The following is a 23,111-nucleotide window of genomic DNA, read 5'->3' on the forward strand; positions in this document are numbered from 1 at the left end:
ATTCTATATTGTATATTCAAACTTCCATGTTCTATATTCTTTATTTTTCTATATACTATATTTTTCTGTATGGTATATTCTATACTCTACATTCTACACTCTGTATTCTGTATTCTTCTATAGTCTGTATTCTGTATTCTATATTTTACATTCTACATTCCATAATTTCTATACTCTACAATCTGTATTTTATATTCTATAGTCTTTATACTATATTTCATATTCTGTATTCTACATCCTACTTTCTATATTCTAAATTCTGTATTCTATGTTCTTCTATAATCTATATTCTGTGTTGTATAGTCTTCTATTGTGTACATTCTTCTAGAATGTATATTCTCTATTCTTCTGTATTCTATATTCTAATTCTTCTATATTCTCTATTCTTCCATATTCTGTATTCTGCCTTCTAGTACATTTTTTCCTTCTATTTTCTATAGCCTTCTATATTTTATATTCTAAATCTATGTTCTTTTGTAATGTATGTTCTATAATCTATATTCTTTTTTATGCTGTTCTATGTTCCATATTCTTGTTTATTCTATATTCTACTATTTTATATATTATTTTGTATTCTGTATTCTATCTTCTGTGTTCTATGTTCAGTATTCTTCTGTGTACTATATCCTTCTATATTCTATATTCCACATTCTAAATCCTATGTTCCTCTGTTCTATAGTTTCCTATATCCTATTTTCTGTACTGTCTATACTATGTTCGATATTCTATGTTCTATATTTTACTCTAGACTTTACTCTTCTGTATTCTATATTCCACATTGTATATTCTACATTCTATATTCTAAAATCTTCTATATTCTACATTCTATATTCTTCTAGATTCTATTTTCTATATTCTATGTTGTACACTCAATCTTCTTTTTTCCTATATTTTTACATATAGTATATTTTTGTGTATCCTGTATTCCATACTCTTTACACTATATTCAACATTCTATATTCTTCTATATTCCATATTGCATACTCTCCTATATTCTATATTTTACTTTCTATATTCCATAATCTTCTATATTTTATAATTTATAATCTTCTATATTATATAATCTATATTCTCCTGAATTCTTCATTCTATACTTTGCATTCGATATTCTGTATTGTACATTTTATATTCTTTTGTATTGTATATTCTAAATTTATATTCTATTTTCTTCTTTATTCTGTTTTCTTTATGCTATATTCCTCTACAATGTATATTCTGTCTTCTTTATTCCAAATCCTCTATACACTGTATTCTTCTATATTCAAAGTTATTTTATAATCTGTATTCTATCTTCAGTGTTGTATGTTGCATATTCTATATTCTGTATTTTAAGTTCTCTGTATTCTATAATTTATGTTCTTCTATATTCTGTATTTTTGTATATTCTATATTCCATACTCTGTAGTCTATTTTCGATGTTCTATATTCTTCTACATACAATATTCTTCTATATTCTATATTTCATATTCCATCTTCTATATTCTACATTCTATATTTTAAATTCTTCTATATTCTATGTTCTGTATTCTACATACTATATTCTGTCCTTCCATATTCTTCTATATTCTATATTTTTATATATATATTTTTCTGTATTCTATATTCCATATTCTACATTCTTCCCTCTATAATTTTCTCTATTGTATATTCTGTATTTTACATTCTATATTCTATATTTCTTTATCTTCTATCATCTATAATCTATGTTCTTCTATATTCTGAGTTCTTTATATTTATTTTATGTTCTATATTTTGTTTTCTACATTCTATACTCTATGTTCTATATTTTTCTATACTCTATATTTTCTATACTCCATATTCCATACTCTGCGTTCTATATTAAATGTTCCTTTTCTAAATTCGATATTTTTCTATACAATTTTCTGTATTCTACATTCTATACTCTATATTCTTCTATATTCTATATTCTGTATTTTACAGTCTACATTCTATATTCCGTAATCTTCTATATTCTATAATGTATATTCTCTATGTTATGTATTATTTATTCTATATTTTATATTCTGTATTCTACATTCTATATTCTAAATTCTGTATTTTTCTATATTCCGTTGTCTGTATTCTATATTCAAAGTTGTTTTCTTGATTCTATATTTTTTATAATTTTCTGTATTCTTTACTCAATATTGCATATTCTGTAAACTATATTCTACATTCTATATTCTCCTATATTCCATCTTCTATATCCTATGTTTAATTCTACAGTGTACATTTCAGAATCTTCTATATTCTATAATCTATATTATTCTGTATCCTATGTTCTTTATTCTATATTTTATATTCGATTTTCTACATACTCTATTCTATACTCTATATTTACCTCTATTCTATATTTTTCTATATTCTCTCTTCCATACTCTGTATTCTATATTCCATATTCGATCTTCTATATTCTATGTTCTATATTTTTTATATCCTATATTCTTCTGTATTCTACATTCTAGATTCCATATTCTATATTCTACATTCTATATTCTTCTATGTTCTGTATTCTATACTCTTCTATATTCTTATTCTATATTCTTCTGTTATAATCTATATTCTTCTATCTGCTATATTCTATATTGTACATTCTAAATTCTATATTCAATATTCTACAGTCTACATTCTATATTCTAAGTTTTTCAATATTCTTTATTCTTCTCTATTCCATATTCTATGTTATCCATTCTCCATTCCATTTTCTTCTATATTCTACATTTTCTATTCTAAATTTTTCTGAATTCTATATTCTTCTATATTCTATATTTTTTATTGTGTATTCTACCTTCTAATCTCTATATTCTATATCTTCTGTAATCTAATATTCTCTTATATTCTCAATTCTTATTCTCTATTCTACATTCTATATTCTTCTATATTTTGTAATCTATAGTCTACTTTTGCTATTCTACATTCTTCAGTAGTGTATATCCTGTACCTTATATTCCCTGTTTGTCAATATTCTATTTTCTTCTACGTTCTATATTCTGTAGTCTGTCATCTGTTTTCTTTATTCTTCTATATTCTTCATTCTATATCGTATACCTTCTATATTCTAAATTTATGCTCTGCTTTCCTATATTCTGTATTCTATATTTTTCAATATTCTATATTCTTCTATAATAATATTCTACATTCTCCTATTTTACCTATTCTATATTCTTCTATACTCTATATTCTTTTATATTCTGTATTGTATCTTCTATGTTCTATGTTCTTCTATATACTATATTCCTCTATATTCTGTATTCCATAATCTATATTTTATGTTCTAAATTCTTCTATAGTCTATATTCTGTATTTTACATTCTACACTCTATATTCTTCTATGTTCTATATTTTATATTCTATTTCTATATTTTTCCATATTCTAGTTTCTATATTCCATACTCTGTATTCTGTATTGTATATTCAAAGATCTATAATCTTTTTTTTCTCTATAGTATATTTTTCTTTATGGTGTATTCTATGCTCAATATTCTATATTCTATATTTTACATTCAACATTCCATAATTTTCTATATTCTATAATCCATATTCTATATTGTACAGTCTTTATTCTATATTTTATATTCTACATTCTGTATTCCAAATTCTGTATTCTATATTCCTCTATAATTTTTAGTCTACACAATAGAAGATTATACAATACAGACTAAAAATTATAGAGGAACATAGAATACAGAATTTGGAATACAGAATGTAGAATATAAAATATAGAATAAAGACTGTACAATATAGAATACAGATTATAGAATATAGAAAATATACACAATAGAAGATTATACAATACACAATATTGTGTATATTCTTCTATAATGTATATTCTGTATTCTTCTCCATTCTGTATTCTAATTCTTGTATATTCTCTATTCTTCCATATTCTGTATTCCACATTCTACTGTATTCTTTTTCTTGTATTTTCTATAGCCTTCTATATTTTATATTCTTCTATATTCTGAATTTATATTTGATATTCTCGTATATTCTGTATTCTATATTCTTCTGTAATATATAATAATCTATATTCTTGTTTATATTCCATATTCTTGTATATTCTGTATTCTACTATTTTCTATATTCTTTTATATTCTGCATTCTATTATCTGTCCTGTGTTCTACATGCAATATTCTTCTATATACTCTATCCTTCTATAGTCAATATTCAATATTCTAAATTCTTCTATATTGTACATTCCACTTTCTAAATTCTGTGTTCTTCTATGTTCTATATTTTCCTATATCCTGTATCCCATACTGTCTGTTCTATATTTGATGTTCTAGGTTTTATATGTTATATTTTTCTCTACACTATATTCTTCTGTATTCTATATTCCATATTCTACATTCTATATTCTAAAATCTTCTATATTCTACATTATGTATTCTATATTCTACATTATGTATTCGTCTAGATTCTGTATGCTAGATTCGATATTTTTCTATATTCTATGTTCTATAGTCAATCTTCTATTTTCTATATTTTTACATAAACTATATTTTTGTGTATTCTATATTCAATATACTTTATACTATAATCAACATTCTATATTCTTCTATATTTCATGTTCTCCTATATTCCAATTTTTACATTCTACATTCCATAATCTTCTATATCGTATAATTTATAACCTTCTGTATTCTATAATGTATATTCTCCTAAATTCCTCATTCTATATTTTGCATTCTATATTCTGTATTCTACATTGTACATTTTATATTCTTCTGTATTCTGTATTCTAAATTTATATTCTATTTTCTTCTATATTCTGTATTCTTTATGCTGTATTCTTCCATAATGTATGTTCTATCTTCTTTATTCCAAATTCTCTATACGCTAGATACAGAAAATTGCACAGAATATAGAAGAAAATAGAATAGGAATTTAGAATATAGAATACAGAAGAATATACAATGTAGCATGCAGAACATAGAATGCAAAATACAGAATGAAGAATTCAGGAAAATATAGTTTATAGAATATAGAAGATTATAAATTATACAATATAGAAGATTATGGAATATAGAAAGGAGAATGTAAAATATAAAATATAGGAGAATATGAAATATAGAATATAGAATGTTGAACATAGTATAAAGAATATGAAATATAAAAACACACAAAAATATAGTATATGTAAAAATATAGAAAATAGAAGATTGAATATAGAATATACAAAAATATACAATCTAGAATATAGAATCTAGAAGAATATAGAATGTAGAATATAGAATACAGAATGTAGAATACAGAAGATTTTAGGATATAGAACGTGGAATATACAATATGGAATACAGAAGAATATAGTACAGAGAAAAATATAGACTATAGAACATCGAAAGTAGAATAGAGAGTATGGAATATAGGATATAGCAAAATATAGAATATAGAAGAACATAGAGTTTAGAATGTGGAATATAGAATATAGAAGGTCATAGTATATAGAAGAATATTGAACATGGAACACAGAAGATAGAATACAGAATGTAAAAGAATATAGAAAACAGTAGAATATAGAATATACAAGAATATGGAAAATAGAAGAATATAAACTAGAATATAGATTATAGAATACACATTACAGAAGAAAATAGAATGGAGAATATAGAAGAATATTGAATATAAATTTAGAATATAGAAGAATACAGAATATAGAAGGCAATAGAAAATACAAGAAAAAGAATATAGTAGAAGGTAGAATACAGAATATGGAAGAATAGAGAATTAGAATATAGAATACAGAAGACTATAGAATATACATTCTAGAAGAATATACAGAATAGAGCACTATACAATACAGAATATAGATTATAGAAGAACATAGAATACAGAATTTAGAATATAGGAAGTAGAATGTAGAATACAGAATAGAAAATATGGAATGAAGACTATAGAATGCAGATTATAGAATACAGAAAATTAGGGAATGTAGAATGTAAAATATAGAAGAATATAGAAGAATACAGAACGTAGGATGTAGAATGTAGCATATAGAATATGGAACATAGACTATATCATACAGAAAAATGTACTATATAGAAAAATAAAGAATATAGAACATAGAACTTTGAATATAGAATACAAAGTATGGAATATAGAACCTAGAATATGGAAAAATATAGAAATAGAATATAAAAGAATATAGAACATAGAAGAATATAGAATTTATAAAGTAGATTATAAAATACAGAATATAGACAGTAGAAGAATTTAGAATATAGAATATGGACTATAGAATATAGAGGAATATAGTATATAGAAGAACATAGAACATAGAAGATACAATACAGAATAAAAAAGAAAAAACAATATTGAGTATAGAAGAACTTGCAATATGGAAAATAGGAGAAAGTAGAATATAATTATAGAAGAATATAGAATATTGAAAAATAGAGAATATAGGAAAACATAGAGCATAAATTCAGAATACAAAAGATATACGATATAGAATGCAGAATACAGAATAATAAAGAATATAGATGACAGACTACAGAATATACAAGATAGAATGTAGAAGAAAATAGAATATTGACAAATAGGGAATATAGGGTATAGGATATACATTACTGAAGAATATAGAATAAAGTAGAAGAATATGGATGACAAAATATAGAAGAATATAGAATGTAGAATAGAGAATATAAGAGAATATTAGATTACAGAAGAATATAGAATATAGAGATAAAAATAGATTAGAAGGTAGAATATACACTAAAAATATAGAATATAGACTTCAGAAAATTTTAGAATATAGAATATAGAAGAAAAAGGAATGGAGAATGGAGAACATAGAATATGGAATAGAGAAGAGTAAAGAATATTGAAAAATTTAGAATGTAGAATATTGAATATAGAATTTAGAACGTACAATATAGAAAATAGACTATAGCAGATAGAAGAATATAGATTATAACAGAAGAATATAGAATGTAGAATAAGAATGTAGAAGAGTATAGAATACAGAACATCGAAGATTATAGAATGTAGAATATGGAATATAGAATACAGAAGAATATAGGATATAAAAATATAGAACATCGAATATGGAATATAGAATACAGAGTATGGAACAGAGAATATAGAAAAATATAGAATAGAGATAAATATAGAATAGAGTATGTACCAAGTAGAATGAAGAATATGGAAGAAAAATATAAAGAACATAGAATATAGATTATAGAATATAGAAGATTCTGGAATATAGAATGTAGAATTAAAAATATAGAAGATGGAATATAAGAGAATATAGAATATACTTTACAGATTATGCAAAATAGAATATAGAATACAGTAAATTATAAAAAATACAGAATATAGAAAACAACATTGAATATACAATACAGAAAATGGAATATAGAAAAATATAGGATTTAGAATATAGAATGTAGAATACAGAATATAGAGTACAAAATATAGAATAAAAATACATAATATAGAGAATATACATTATAGAATATAGAAGATTATGGAATATAAAATGTAGAATGTAAAAAACAGAATATGCAATATAGAAGAATATATGATACAGACTATAGAAGAATATAGAGTATAGAATTAGAATATAGAATACAGAAAATTGTATAGAAAAATATAGAATATAGAAAAAGAACATTGACTATAGAACACGGAGTATGGATTATGGAATATAGAAAAGACAGAGTATAGAAAAATATAGACTATAGAATGTAGAATACAAAGACAGAATATAAAATAAAGCATAAAGAACACAGAAAATATAGAATATAGATTATAGAATATAGAAGACAATGGAGTATAGAATATAGAATGTAAAATACAGAGTATACGATAGAGAAGAATAAAGAATAGAGAACATAGAAGAATATAGAATATAGAAGGATGAGTATAGAATATGGAATATAGACTAGAGAAGAACGTAGTATATAGAAAAATATAGAATATAGAAGAACATAGAATATAGAATTTAGAACGTAGAATATAGAATACAGAACATAGAATATAGAAGAATTTAAAATATAGAACGCAGAATATACAATATGGAATATGAAATACACAATATAGAAGAACATTATGTGTAGAAGAATATAGAACATCGAATATAGACTACAGAGTATGGAATATAGAATATGCAAAATTATAGAATATAGAAGAACATAGATTATAGAATATAGAGAATTTAAAATATAGAATATGGAACATAGAACACGGAAGATAGAATACAGAATATAAAAGAACTTTGAAAATAGAAGAATATAGTGTGTAGAGGATTTGGAATAAAGAAGATAGAATATACATTATAGAGGAATATAGCGTAAAGAAAACAGAATATAGAAGAAAATAGAATATAAATGTAGAATATAGAATACAGAAGAATATAAAATGTACAAGGCAGAATACAGAACAGAGAATACAAAATATAGAATGAAGAATTTCGGAAAATGTAGATTATAGAATATAGAAGATTATAAATTATACAATATAGAAGATTATGGAATATAGAATGTGGAATGTAAAATATAGAATATAGGAGAATATGGATTATAGAAGGATATAGAGTGTTGAATGTATTATAAAGAATATGGAATATAGAATACACAAAAACATAGTATATTTTAAAATATAGAAAATAGAAGATTAAATATAGAATACAGAAAAATCTAGAATCTAGAAGAATGTAGAATATAGAAAACAGAATGTAGAATATAGAAGATTTTAGAATATAGAATGCAGAATATACAATATGGAATATAGAATACAGAACAGTATAGTATAGAGAAAAATATAGCATATAGAACATCAAATATAGAATAGAGAGTTTATGGAATATAGGATACAGGAAAATATAGAATATAAAAGAACATAGAATTTAGAATGTGGAATACCGAATATAAAACATGGAATATAGAATATAGAAGGATATAGTATATACAAGAATATTGAACGTAGAACACAGAAGATAGAATACGGAATATAAAAGAATATAGAAAGTGGTAGAATATAGAACATACAAGAACATAGAACATAGAAGAATATAAACAAAAATATACATTACACGATGTACATTACAGAAGAATACAGAATATAGAAGAGTATCGAATATAAATTTAGAATATAGAAGAATATAGAACATAGAAGGCTATAGAAAATACAAGAAAAAGAATATAGTGGAAGGTAGATTACAGGATATTGAAGAATACAAAATATGGAAGAACAGAGAATATAGAAGAATTAGAATATAGTATACAGAAGAATATAGAATATACATTATAGAGGAATATACACAATAGATGACTATACAATACATAATATAGATTATAGAAGAACATAGAATATAGAATATTGAAAGTAGAGCGTAGAATACAGAATATAAAATAAATCATAAAGACTATAGAATACAGACTATAGAATATAGAAAATTATGGAATGTAGAATGTAAAATACAGAAGAATAGAGAATGTAGAATATAGAATATGGAACATAGAGTATACCATACAGAAAAATATAGTATATAGAAAAATAAAGAATATAGAACATAGAAGTTTGAATATACAATATGGAATACAGAGTGTGGAATATAGAATATGGAGAAATATAGAAATTGAATATAAAAGAATATAGAACACTGAAGAATATAGACTTAAAGAATGTAGACTATAGAATATAAAATACAGAATATAGACTATAGAAGAATTTAGAATGTAGAATATAGACTATGGACTATAGAATATAGAGGAATATAGTATATAGAAGAACATAGAACAGAGAAGATACAATAGAGAATATAAAAGAAAAAAGAATATAGAGTATAGAAGAATATGGAATAAGGAAAATAGGAGAATGTAGAATATAATTATAGAAAATTTTAGAATATTGAAAAATAAAGAATACAGAATATAGGAAAACATAGAGCATAAATTTAGAATATAGAAGATATAGGATATAGAATGCAGAATGTGGAAGAATATAGACGACAGACTACAGAATATAGAAGACAGAACGTAGAAGAAAATAGAATATTGACAAATAGGGGATATAGGGTATAGGATATACACTATCAAAGAATAGAGAATAAAGTAGAAGAATATAGATAACAAAATATAGAAGAATATAGAAGGTAGAATAGAGAATATGGAATAGAGAATATAAGAGAATATTAGATTACAGAAGTATCTAAAATATAGAGATTAGAAGGCAGATATACAACAAAAATATAGAATACGGAAGAATATAGAATTCAGAAAAATTTAGAATATAAAATGCAGACTATAAAATATAAAAGAAAATGGAATGTAGAATGGAGAACATAGAATATGGAATAGAGAATAGAGAAGAATAAAGAATACTGTAAAATTTAGAATATAGAATGTAGACTGTAGAATCCCGAATACGGAAATTAGAACTTACAATATAAAGTATGGAATACAGCAGATAGAAGAATATAGATAATAACAGAAGGATATAGAATGTAGAATAAGAAAGTAGAAGAGTATAGAATGCAGAACATAGAAGAATATAGAATGCAGAATGTAGAATATAGAATTTGGAATATAGAATGTAGAATTCAGAAGACTATACGATATAAAAAATACAGAATATAGAACATCGAATATGGAATATAGAATACAGAGTATGGAATAGAGACTATAGAAAAACGTAGAATAGAGATAAATAGAGAACAGCGTATGTACAAAGTAGAAAACAGAATATAAAATATACAATAAAGAACATAGAACATACAAGAATATAGATTATAGAATATAGAAGATTCTGGAATATAGAATGTAGAATTAAATATAGGATATAGAATGGAATATAAGAGAATATAGAATGTAGAATATAGTTTACAGAATATGCGATATGGAATGAACAACACAGAAAATTACAAAAAAAATAGAGTATAGAAAACAATATTGAATATAGAATACAGACAATGGAGTATAGAAAAATATAGAATTTCGAATGTAGAAGAAGAAGAATATAGGATATAAAATATGTAGAATATAGAACATCAAATATGGAATATAGATGCAGAGTATGGAATAGAGAATATTGAAAAATATCGAATAGAGATAAATATAGAATAGAGTATGTACAAAGTAGAATACAGAATATAAAATATAGTATAAAGAACATAGAATATAGAAGAGTACAGATTATAGAATATAGAAGATTCCGGAATATAGAATGTAGAATTAGATATAGGATATAGAAGATGGAATATAGGAGAATATAGAATGTAGGATATAGTTTACAGAATACGCAATATGGAATATAGAATACATAAAATTATAAAAAATACAGAGTATAGAAAACAACATTGAATATAGAATGCAGACAATGGAATACAGAAAACTATAGAATATAGAATGTAGAATACAGGACATAGACTATAGAATAAAAAATACATAATATAGGGAATATACATTACAGAATATAGAAGATTATGGAATATATAATGTAGAATGTAAAAAACAGAATATATAGTATAGAATAATATATGACACAGACTATAGAAGAATATAGAGTATAGAATGTAGAAGACAGAATACAGAAAATTGTATAGAAAAATACAGAATATAGAAAAAGAACATTGAATATAGAACACAGAGTATGGAATATGGAATATAGAAAATATAGAGTACAGAAAAATGAAGAATACAAAGTATAGAATATAAAATAAAGTATAAAGAACACAGAATATAGAGTGTAGAATATAGAAGAATGTAATAATATTGAACGTAAACGAAAGAATATACAGTATAGAAGAATATAGAAGATAGAATGTAGAATATGGAATAAAGAATACAGAAAAATACAGTATACAGAAAAATATAGGATATAGAAGAATATGGTAGAACGTAGGATAGAGAATTTAGCATATAGAATACAGAACATAGACTATAGAAGAATTTAAAATATAAAATTCAGAAAGTAGAATATAGAATATGGGATATGAAACATACAATATAGAATATAGAAGAATATTGTATGTAGAAGAATGTAGAACATCGAATATAGAGTATGGAATATAGAATATACAAAAATATAGAATATAGAACACAGATTATATAATATGGACAATTTAAAATATAGAATATGGAACGTAGAACACCAAAGATAGACTACAGAATATAAAAGAACTTTGAAATTAGAAGAATATAGAGTATAGAGGATTTGGAATAAAGATACAATAGACATTATAGAAGAATAGAGAATATAGAAGAAAATAGAATATAAATTTAGAATATAGAATACAGAAGAACATAAAATGTAGAATACAGAATAGAGAATGCAAAATATAGAATGAAGAATTTCGGAGAATGTGGATTATAGAATATAGAAGATTATAAATTATACAATATAGAAGATTATAGAATGTAGAATGTAAAATATAGAATATAGGAGAAAAATGGAATATAGAAGAATATGGAATGTTGACTATAGTATAAAGACTATAGAACACAGAATACGCAAAAAGATAGTATATGTAAAAATATAGAAAATACAAGAAAAAGAATATAGTAGAATGTAGAATACAGAATATTGAAGATTACAGAATATGAAAGAATAGAGAATATAGACGAATTAGAATGTAGAATACTGAGGAATATAGAATATACATCATAGAAGAATATACACAATAGAAGACTACACAATAGAGAATATAGATTAGGAAGAAGAACATAGAATACAGAATTTAGAATATAGAATGTAGAATACAGAATAGAAAATATAGAACAAAGACTATAGAATACAGATTATAGAATATAGAAAATTATGGAATGTAGAATGTAAAATATAGAAGAATATACAATACAGAATGTAGAAAGTAGAATATAGCATATAGAATAATAGAAGAATATGGACTATAGAATGTAGCATATAGAATATAGGATATAGAATATAGGATAGAAATATATAGTATATACAAAAATGCAGAATATAGGACACACAACATCAAATATAGAGTAGAGTATGGAATATAGAACATAGAATATAGAAAAATACAGAATATCAAATATAGAAGATATGGAACATAGAATATAGAACAGAAGAATTTAGCATACAAAATGTAGAATACAGAATATAGAATACAGACGAATACAGAACATGGAACATAGGATATAGAATATAGAAGAATATAGATTACAGAAGAATATGGAATATAGAAGAATATAGAATATATATTATAGAAGAATATAGAATATACATTATAGAAGAATATAGAATATTGAAGAAGAGAGAATATAAAATTTTTAAATATAGAATATAGATGAGAGACTACAGGATATAGAAGATAGAATATAGAAGAATATAGAATATTGGCAAATATGGTGTATAGAATACAAGATATAGGATATACAATATGGAAGAATGCAGAATATACAAAGTAGAATACAGATTATAGAATATAGAATGTAGAGCATAGAATATAGATTACAGAAGAATATAGAATGCAGAGTTTAGAAGATAGAATATAGAATTTAGAAAAATTTAGAATATAGAAGAAAATGGAATATAGAATGTAGAACATAGGATAGAGATTAGAGAAGAGTAAAGAATACAGAATTTAGAATATAGAATGTAGACTGTAGACTGTAGAATGTATGTTATAGAATATAGAAGAGAATAAAACACAAAACTTAGAAGAATATAGAACATAGAATGTAGACTATCAAGTATAGAATGTAGAATACCAAGTATAGAATGCAGAATAAAGAATGTAGAGTATAGAAGATATAGAACACAGAATAAAATACATAAAATGTACAATATAGAAGAATATAGAATGTAGAAGTATACAGATTATAGAATACAGAAGAATATATAACAGAATTTAGAATGTAGACTAAAGAACACAGAATAGAGAATACAGAAGAATATAGATTATAAAATGTAGAAGAATGTAGAATATTGAATGTAGAATATAGAATCAGAATATAGAAGAATATAGAATATAGAAAAATTTAGCTCATAGAATGTAGAGTGAGAATATAGAATATAGAAAACAGAAGAATACAGAATGAAGAATGTGGAATATAGAAGGATAAAGATTCTAGAATATACAATGCAGAATATAAAACCAAAATAGAAAACAGAATATAGAATAGAGATAATAGGAGAATATAGAATGTAGAATATGGACTATAGAAAGACATAGTGTAGGGTGGTATATAGAACATTGAGCATAGACTAAAGAATACACAGTATGGAATATAGAAGAAGATAGAATATATAATGTAGAAGGATATAGAATTTGGAAGAATATACAATGTAGAATTTAGTATGTAGAATATAGAGGATTATAGAATCTAGAATGTAGAACATGGAATATAGAAGACTATAGAATATAGAATTTAGTATTAGAAAATGGAATAAAGAGTATAGAATTCAGAAAATAATACAGAATATAGACAAATTTAGAATATAGAATGTGGAAGAAATATATAGAAGAATCTAGAATCTAGAATACAAAATAGAGAATAGAGAAGAATAAAGAACATAGAAGAACTTAGAATATAGAATGTAGACCGTAGAATATAGAATATAAAACTTTGAATATGGAACATAGAATACAGGGTATGAAACATAGACTATAGAAAAATATAGAATATAGAAGAACAGAATATACAATATAAAATGTAGAATGTAGAATACAGAATATAGAAGAATACAGATTATAGAATATAGAAGATTACGGAATATAGAAAGTAAAACATAGAATATACAATACCAAGTATTGAAGACTTTGGAATACAGAATATGGAATATAGAATATAGAATACAGAAAAAAATAGTGTATAGAAAAATACAGAATATAGAACATCGAATATAAAATACAGAACACAGAGTATGGAATACAGAACATAGATTATAGAAAAATATACAATATAGAATATAAAAGAATGTAGAATACAGGAGAACATAGAATATTGAATTTTGAATAGAGAATATAGAACGTAGAAACAGAATATAGAATATAGAAGAATGTAGATTATAGAATATACAAGATTATGGAATATATAATGTAGAACATAAAATATGGAATACAGAAAAATATAATATATGGAATATAGAAGAATATAGAATATAAAATGTAGAATATGGAATATAGAATACAGAAAAATATAGTATATAGAAAAATATAGACTATACAACATACAACATTGAATATAGAATATCGAATATGAGTTGCAATATAGAACATAGAATAAAGAAAATATAGAATATAGAGGAATATAAAATATAGAAGAACATAGAATTTAGACAGTAGAATATAGAACGCAGAATATAGAATTTAGAAAATAGAATGTAGAATATAGAACATAGTATATAGAAGAATATAGAACATAGAAGATAGAATACAGAATATAAAGGAATATATAATATAGAAGAATATAAATTATAGAATACAGAATATACATTATAGAAGATAGAGAATATTGAAGAATACAGAATATAGAAGAATATAGAACAGAAATTTAGAATAGAGAATAAAGAATAGAGAAAAATATAGATGACAGACTACAGAATATAGAAGACGGAATATAGTAGAATATAGAATATTGACTAATATGGTATATACAATAAAGAAGAATGTAGAATATAGAAAGCAAAAGAATATAGATTATAGAATGTAGAAAGTAGAATATAGAAGAATACAGAACATACAATGTAGAATATAGAATGTGGAATATAGACTATAGAATGCACAAGAATATAGTACATAGAAGGATACAGAATAATAGAACATAGACGATAGAACACAGAATAAAAAAGAATATAGAATATAGAAGAATATAAAGTACAGGAAACTGAAGAATACAGAATATGGAAGAATATAGAAGAATTAGAATACTGAATACAGAAGAATATAGAATATACATTATAGAAGAATATAGACGATAGAAGACTATACAATACAGAATATAGATGAACAAATATAGAATTTAGAACACAGAATATAAAATATAGAATAAAGATATAGAATATAGAAGAATACAGATTATAGAATATAGAAGATGATGGAATATAGAATGTAGAACATAAAATATAGGCTATAGAATACGGAATATAGAGGAATATAGAATGTAGAATATAGCATATAGAATATAGAATATGGAACATAGAATATAGCATACAGAAAAATATAGTATATAGAAAAATTTAGAAGATAGAACATTGAATATACAATATAGAATAAAGGGCATGGAATATAGTACATAGAATATAGAAAAATATAGAAGTAGAATATAAAAGAATATAGAATTTAGAATGCAGAATATAGAATACTAAATATAGAATATGGAATAGAGAGTATAGAAAAATACAGAATAGAGTATAGAATACAAAATTTAGACTATAGAATATAGTATGTACGATGTAGAATACCGAATATAAAATATAGAATAAAGAACATAGAATATAGATTATAGAATATAGATTAGGGAATATAGAAGAATATAGAATGTAGAGCGTAAAATATGGAATATAGAATACAGAAAAATATAGTACATAAAGATAGGATATTCAACGTAGAACATGGAACATCAAATATAGAATACAGAGGATGGAACATAGAATATAGAAAAATATAGAATATAGAAGGACATAGAATATACAATTTAGAACGTAGAATATAGAACATAGAAGAATTTAGAATACAGAATGTAGAATATAGACTATGGAATATGGAATACAGAATATAGAAGAATATAGTATATAGAGGACTATAGAATACAGAACTTAGAAGATAGAATACAGAATATATGAGAATATAGAATATACATTATGGAAGAATATAGAATGTAGAATATGGAATACAGAATATACAAGAACATAGAGTATAGATTACAGACGAATACAGAATATAGAGTTTAGAAGGTGGAATATAGAATATAGAATTCAGAATATAGAATACAGAAGTATATAAACCCAGTGCCGTCGAGTCGATTCCAACTCCTAGCAACCCTATAGGACAGAGTAGAACTGCCCCATAGCGTTTCCAAGGAGCTCCTGGCGTAGAATTTAGAAAAAATTTAGAATATAGAAGAAAATGGAATATAGAATGCGGAATGTAGAACATAGAATATGGAATACAGAATAGAGGAGAATTTAGAATATAGAATGCAGACTGTAGAATGTAGAATTTGGAATGTAGAACAGAGAACGTAGAATATGGAATAAAGAATATAGCATATGGACTATAGAATACAGAAGTATATAGTATATAGAAAAATATAGAATACAGAATATAGAACACCAAATATGAAATATAGAACACGGACTATGGAATATAGAATATAGAAAAATACAGAATAGAGAATATAGAACATAGAAATATAGAATATAGAATACAGCATGTAGAACATAGAATACGGAATGTAGAATATAGCATATAGTAAAAAGAAGAATGTAGAATATAGAATAACATGGAATATAGAATATAGAAGAATGTAGAATACAGAATATGGAATATAGAGTATAGAAGAATACATAATATAAAAAATATACAACATAGGACATAGACTATAAAAGAATATATATATTGAATACAGAAGAACATAGAAGGAAGGATATAGAATACAGATTATAGAATATACATTATTGAAAAATATACAATACAGAACATAAAATAAAGAATGTAGAGGAATGTAGAACATAGGAGAATTTCGAATATAGAATACAGGAGAATACAGAATGTAGAATATTGATGAATATGGTATATAGAATATAGAACATATGACATAGAATATACAACGTAGAAGTAGAATAAAGTAGAATATAGATAATACATTGTTGAAGAATATAGAATATGAAATACAGAATGTAGAAGAATATATAAGATAAAACATAGAATATTGATGCATGTGGTATAAAGAATATAGCAAAAAGGATATAGAATATACAATATAGAAGAATATAGAATGTAGAAGAATTCAGATTACAGAAATTGAAGAATACAGAATATTGAATACAGAATGTAGAATATAGAATACAGAAAATAGAACATACATAGTTGAAGACTATAGAAGAACATAGATACAGAATGTAGGAGAATATAGAATAAAAATATAGAATAATAGAGAATGTAGGGGAATATAGAAGATAGAATATAGAAGAAAATAGAATATTGATGAATATGGTATGTAGAATATAGGATATAGAATACACAATATAGAAGTATATAGAATGTAGAATATAGAATTTAGAATGTAGAATATATAATATAGAAGAATATGGAATATAAAATTTAGAATGTAGAATATAGTATATAGAAGGATAGAGAATATAGATTATAGAAGAATATAGAATATACAGTTTAGAAAGTAGAACATGGAATACAGAATAGAGAAGAATAAAGAATAGACAAGAATTTAAAATATAGAATGTAGAGTACTGAATATAGATTATAGAATATAGAATACACAGAACAGAATGTAATACATAGAATATAGAAAACAGAACACAGAAGATAGAATATAGAAGAATGTAGAATATAGGATGTTGATGAAAATGCAATATAGAATATAGAAGAATATAGAATATAGAACATTGATGAATATGGCAGTATAGAATATAATCTATAACATGTACAATATAGAAGAATATAGAATGTAAAATATAGGATATAGAATATCGAATATGGAATGTAGAATATAGAACATAGAACAAAGATGAAAATGGAATATAGAATATAAGATATAAAATATAGAATATAGAAAATAAAAGTACATAGATTATAGAATATAGAAGAATACAGAGTGCAGAATATAGTATATAGAACAAAGAACATAGAATATAGAATATAGAAGAATACAGATTATGGAACATAGAAGAATATAGAATATATAAATACAGAATATAGAATATACAAATACAGAATATAGAAAGATAAACTACATAGAATATTGATGAATATAAAATATAAAATACGCAAAATAAAAGAACAGAATAAATATCAAATGTAGAAGCATATTGATTATAGAATATACAAGAATATAAATTATTGAATACAAAAGAATACAGAATGTGGAATATAGGGTATAGAATATAAAAGAATAAGGAATACAGAATATAGAGGAACATAGTATATAGAAGAATATAGGATATAGAACATAGAACAAAGAGAATGTAGAATACAGAATATAGAGTACAGAATATAGAAGATAGAATATAGAATGTTGAATGTAGAACATAGAATACAAAATATAGGATATAGAATATAGACAAATACAGAATATAGAAAAATATAGAGTAGAGAATGTAGACGAATTTAGAATATAAAAAATCAAATATAGAATATAGAAGGACATAGAATGTAGAATAGAGTATATACAAGAATATAGACTACAGAATATAGAAGATAGAAAATAGAATACAGAATATTGAAGAATATGGTATATAGAATATAGAAGAATATAGAACGTAGACTATAGAATATGGAATACAGAATATAGAAGAACATAATATATAGTAGAATATAAAATATAGAACATAGAATATCAAATATAGAATACAGAGTATGGAATATAGAATATAGATGAATATAGAATGTAGAATATAGAAGAATTTAGAATATAGAATGTTGCATGTAGAATATAGAATATGGAATATGGGATAAATAATATAGAATATAGAAGAATACGATATACAGAAGAATATACAACATAGAAAATAGCAGATAGAATACAGAATATAAAAGAACAGAGATTATAGGAGAAGGTAGAACACAGAATACAGAAGAATATAGAATATCGAAGAATATAGACTGTAGAACATAGAATATATGCCAGAATATAGAATATACAGGACAGAAGATAGAACATAGAAGAATATAGAATATTGATGAATACAGTGTATTGAATATAGAATACAGGATATAGGACATACAATATAGAAGAATATAGGATATAGAAGGTAGAATATAGATTAAAGAATATAGAATGTAGAGCATAGAATATGGAATATAGAATATACAAGAATACAGAATCTAGAGTTTAGAATGTATAGTACAGAATATAGAATATACAATTCAGAATAGAGAATAGAGAAAAATATAGAGTTTAGTAAAATTTAGAATATAGAAAGTAGAATATAGAATAATACAGAATATAGAATGTAGAATATAGTATACAGAACACAGAATATAAACAAGAGAAGAATAAAGAATATAGAAGAATTTAGAATATAGGATGCAGACTATAGACTATACAATGCAGAATACACAATGTAGTACATGGAATAAAGAATATAAAATAAAGAAGAATATAGTATATAGAAAATATATTGACAAATATGGAATATAGAATATAATACGTAAAATGTGAAACAGAAGAACATAAACTATAGAATATGGAATGTAGAGGTATATAGATTATACAATACAGAAGCATATAGAATATAGATACAGAACATAGAAGAGAGAATATAGAATTCCGAAGAATATAGTATATAGAATATACAAAATTTAGAATATAGAATATAGAAAACATTAGAATATAGAATGTAGAATATAGCATATAGAAGAATAAAGATTATAGAATATAGTATGACAAAGCAGAATATAGAGTACAGAATATAGAATGTAGAATATGGAATATAGAATATAGATGAATATAGAATTAGAATATAGAATTTAGAATGTAGAACAAAGAATAGAGAATATAGAAGAATATAAAATATACAAGAATTTAGAATATAGAATGCAGAATGTAGAATACAGAATACAGAAGAATGTAGAATATAAAATATAGAAGAATATGCAATATAGAATGTAGAATATAGAATTTGGAAGATAAATTATAGGTTATAGAAGAATATAGTACAGAGAAGTATATAGAATATGGACGAATATAAAATATAGAACAATATAGAATAGAGAATGTACATCATAAAAGAATATAGAATACAGAAGAATACAGAATATAGAAGATAATAGAATGTAGAGTATAGAATAAAGATAACAGAACATAGAAGATAGATTTTAGAAGAATATAGAATAGTGATGAATATGGTATATAGAATATAGGATATGGAATACACAATATAGACTAAAGAATATAGAATGTAGAATACAGATTATAGAATACAGAAGAATATAGAAAATAGAATGTAGTATGGAGAATGTAGAATATAGAAGAAAATAGAATATAGAGTTTAGAATGTAGAATATAAAATAAAGAATATAGAATTTAGAACATAGAGGAATATAGAATACAGAAAAATTTAGAATATAGAATGTAGAATATGAATATACAATATGGAAGAATGCAGGATATAATGTGTACAACATAGAAAATAGAATACAGTATTTAGAATATTGAATATAGAAGGATATAGATTATAGAACATAGAAGAATACAGAATGTAGAAAGTAGAATATAGAATATGGTATATAGAAGAATATAGAATACAGAATATTGATGAATATTGAATATAGAAGAATACAGATTTTAGAACACAGAAGAATATACAGTATAGAGAACAGAATATAGAATGTAGAATTTAGAACACAGAAGATGGAATATAAAAGAATATAGGATATTGACAAAATTGGAATATAGAATATGGAATACAGATTACAGAAGAATGTCTTATACACGAAAATATAGAATATCAATAAAAATGGAATATAGAATATAATATATAAAATGTACAACATAGGAGAATGTAGAATGTTGTATATACTATATAGTATATACAACACAGAACATAGACTGTAGAAGTACATAGATTATAGCATATAGAAGTATATAGAAAACAGAATTTTAGAATGTAGACTACAGAACATAGAATAGAGAATAGACAATACAGAAGACTATAGATTTCAGAATACAGAAGAATAAAGAATGTAGAATGTAAAATATAGGATACAGAATATAGATTATAGAAGAATACAGAATATAGAAAAATTTAGAATATAGAATGTAGAGTGGAGAGTATAGGATATAGAAGAATCTAAAATATAGAACGTAGAATACAGAAAACAGAGGAATTTAGAAAGTAAAATGTAGTATATAGAATATACAATATAGAATAAAGAATACAGAACAGAATGTGGATTATAGAGTATAGAATATAGAATATAGAGTACAGAACATAGAATATAGATCATAGAAGAAAGAAAACAAAAAATATAGAACATTGATGAAAATGGAATATAGAATATAAGATACAAAATATACAATATACAAGAACACAGAACATAGAGTTTAGAAGTATATAGATTATAGAATATCGAGGAATATAGAATATTGAATGCGCAACGAAGAATATAGGATATAGAAAATATAGATTATAGAATACAGAAGGGTATAGAATGTAAAATATACAATATAGAAGAATATAGAATACAGAATGAAGAATGTAGAATATAGGATATAGAATACAGAGTATGGAACATAGAATATAGAAGAATATGGAATATAAGATATAAAATATCCAAAATAGAAGGATACAGAATATAGAATGTAGAAGTATATTGATTATAGAATATAGCTTCTAGAATATAGAATGTAGAGTATACAATATAGAACACAGAATATAGAAGAATACAGAATGTAGAAGAATATAGTATATAGAAGAATATAGAATATACAATTAGAACATAGAAAATAGAACGTAGAAGATAGAATATAGACGAACGTAGACTATAGAATGTGGAATATAGAACATAGAATATAGGATATAGGAGAGTATAGATTATAGATTACAGAAGAATATAGAATATAGACGATAGTATAGAATATATAGTATATAGAATATAGAAGAATAAAGAATATAGAAGAATATAGAATGTAGACTATTGAATATAAAATATAGTATATAGAATATTTAATATAGAATACAGAATCATACAGATTATACAATATAGAATCATGGAATATAGAGAACAGAACATAGAATATAGATTATAGAATATAGAACACAAAAGATAAAAGATAGAATATAGAAGAACATAGAATATTGGATATTCACGAAAATGGAATATACAATATAAGATATAAAATAATCAATATAGAAGAATATAAAATATACAATGTAGAAGTAGATTATAAAATATATAATATAGAATGTAGAATATAGAACATAGAATACAGAAGGATGTAGATTGAGGAATATAGAA

Source organism: Elephas maximus (genome assembly GCF_024166365.1).
Source record: "Elephas maximus indicus isolate mEleMax1 chromosome Y unlocalized genomic scaffold, mEleMax1 primary haplotype SUPER_Y_unloc_2, whole genome shotgun sequence".
NCBI classification, from domain to species: domain Eukaryota; kingdom Metazoa; phylum Chordata; class Mammalia; order Proboscidea; family Elephantidae; genus Elephas; species Elephas maximus.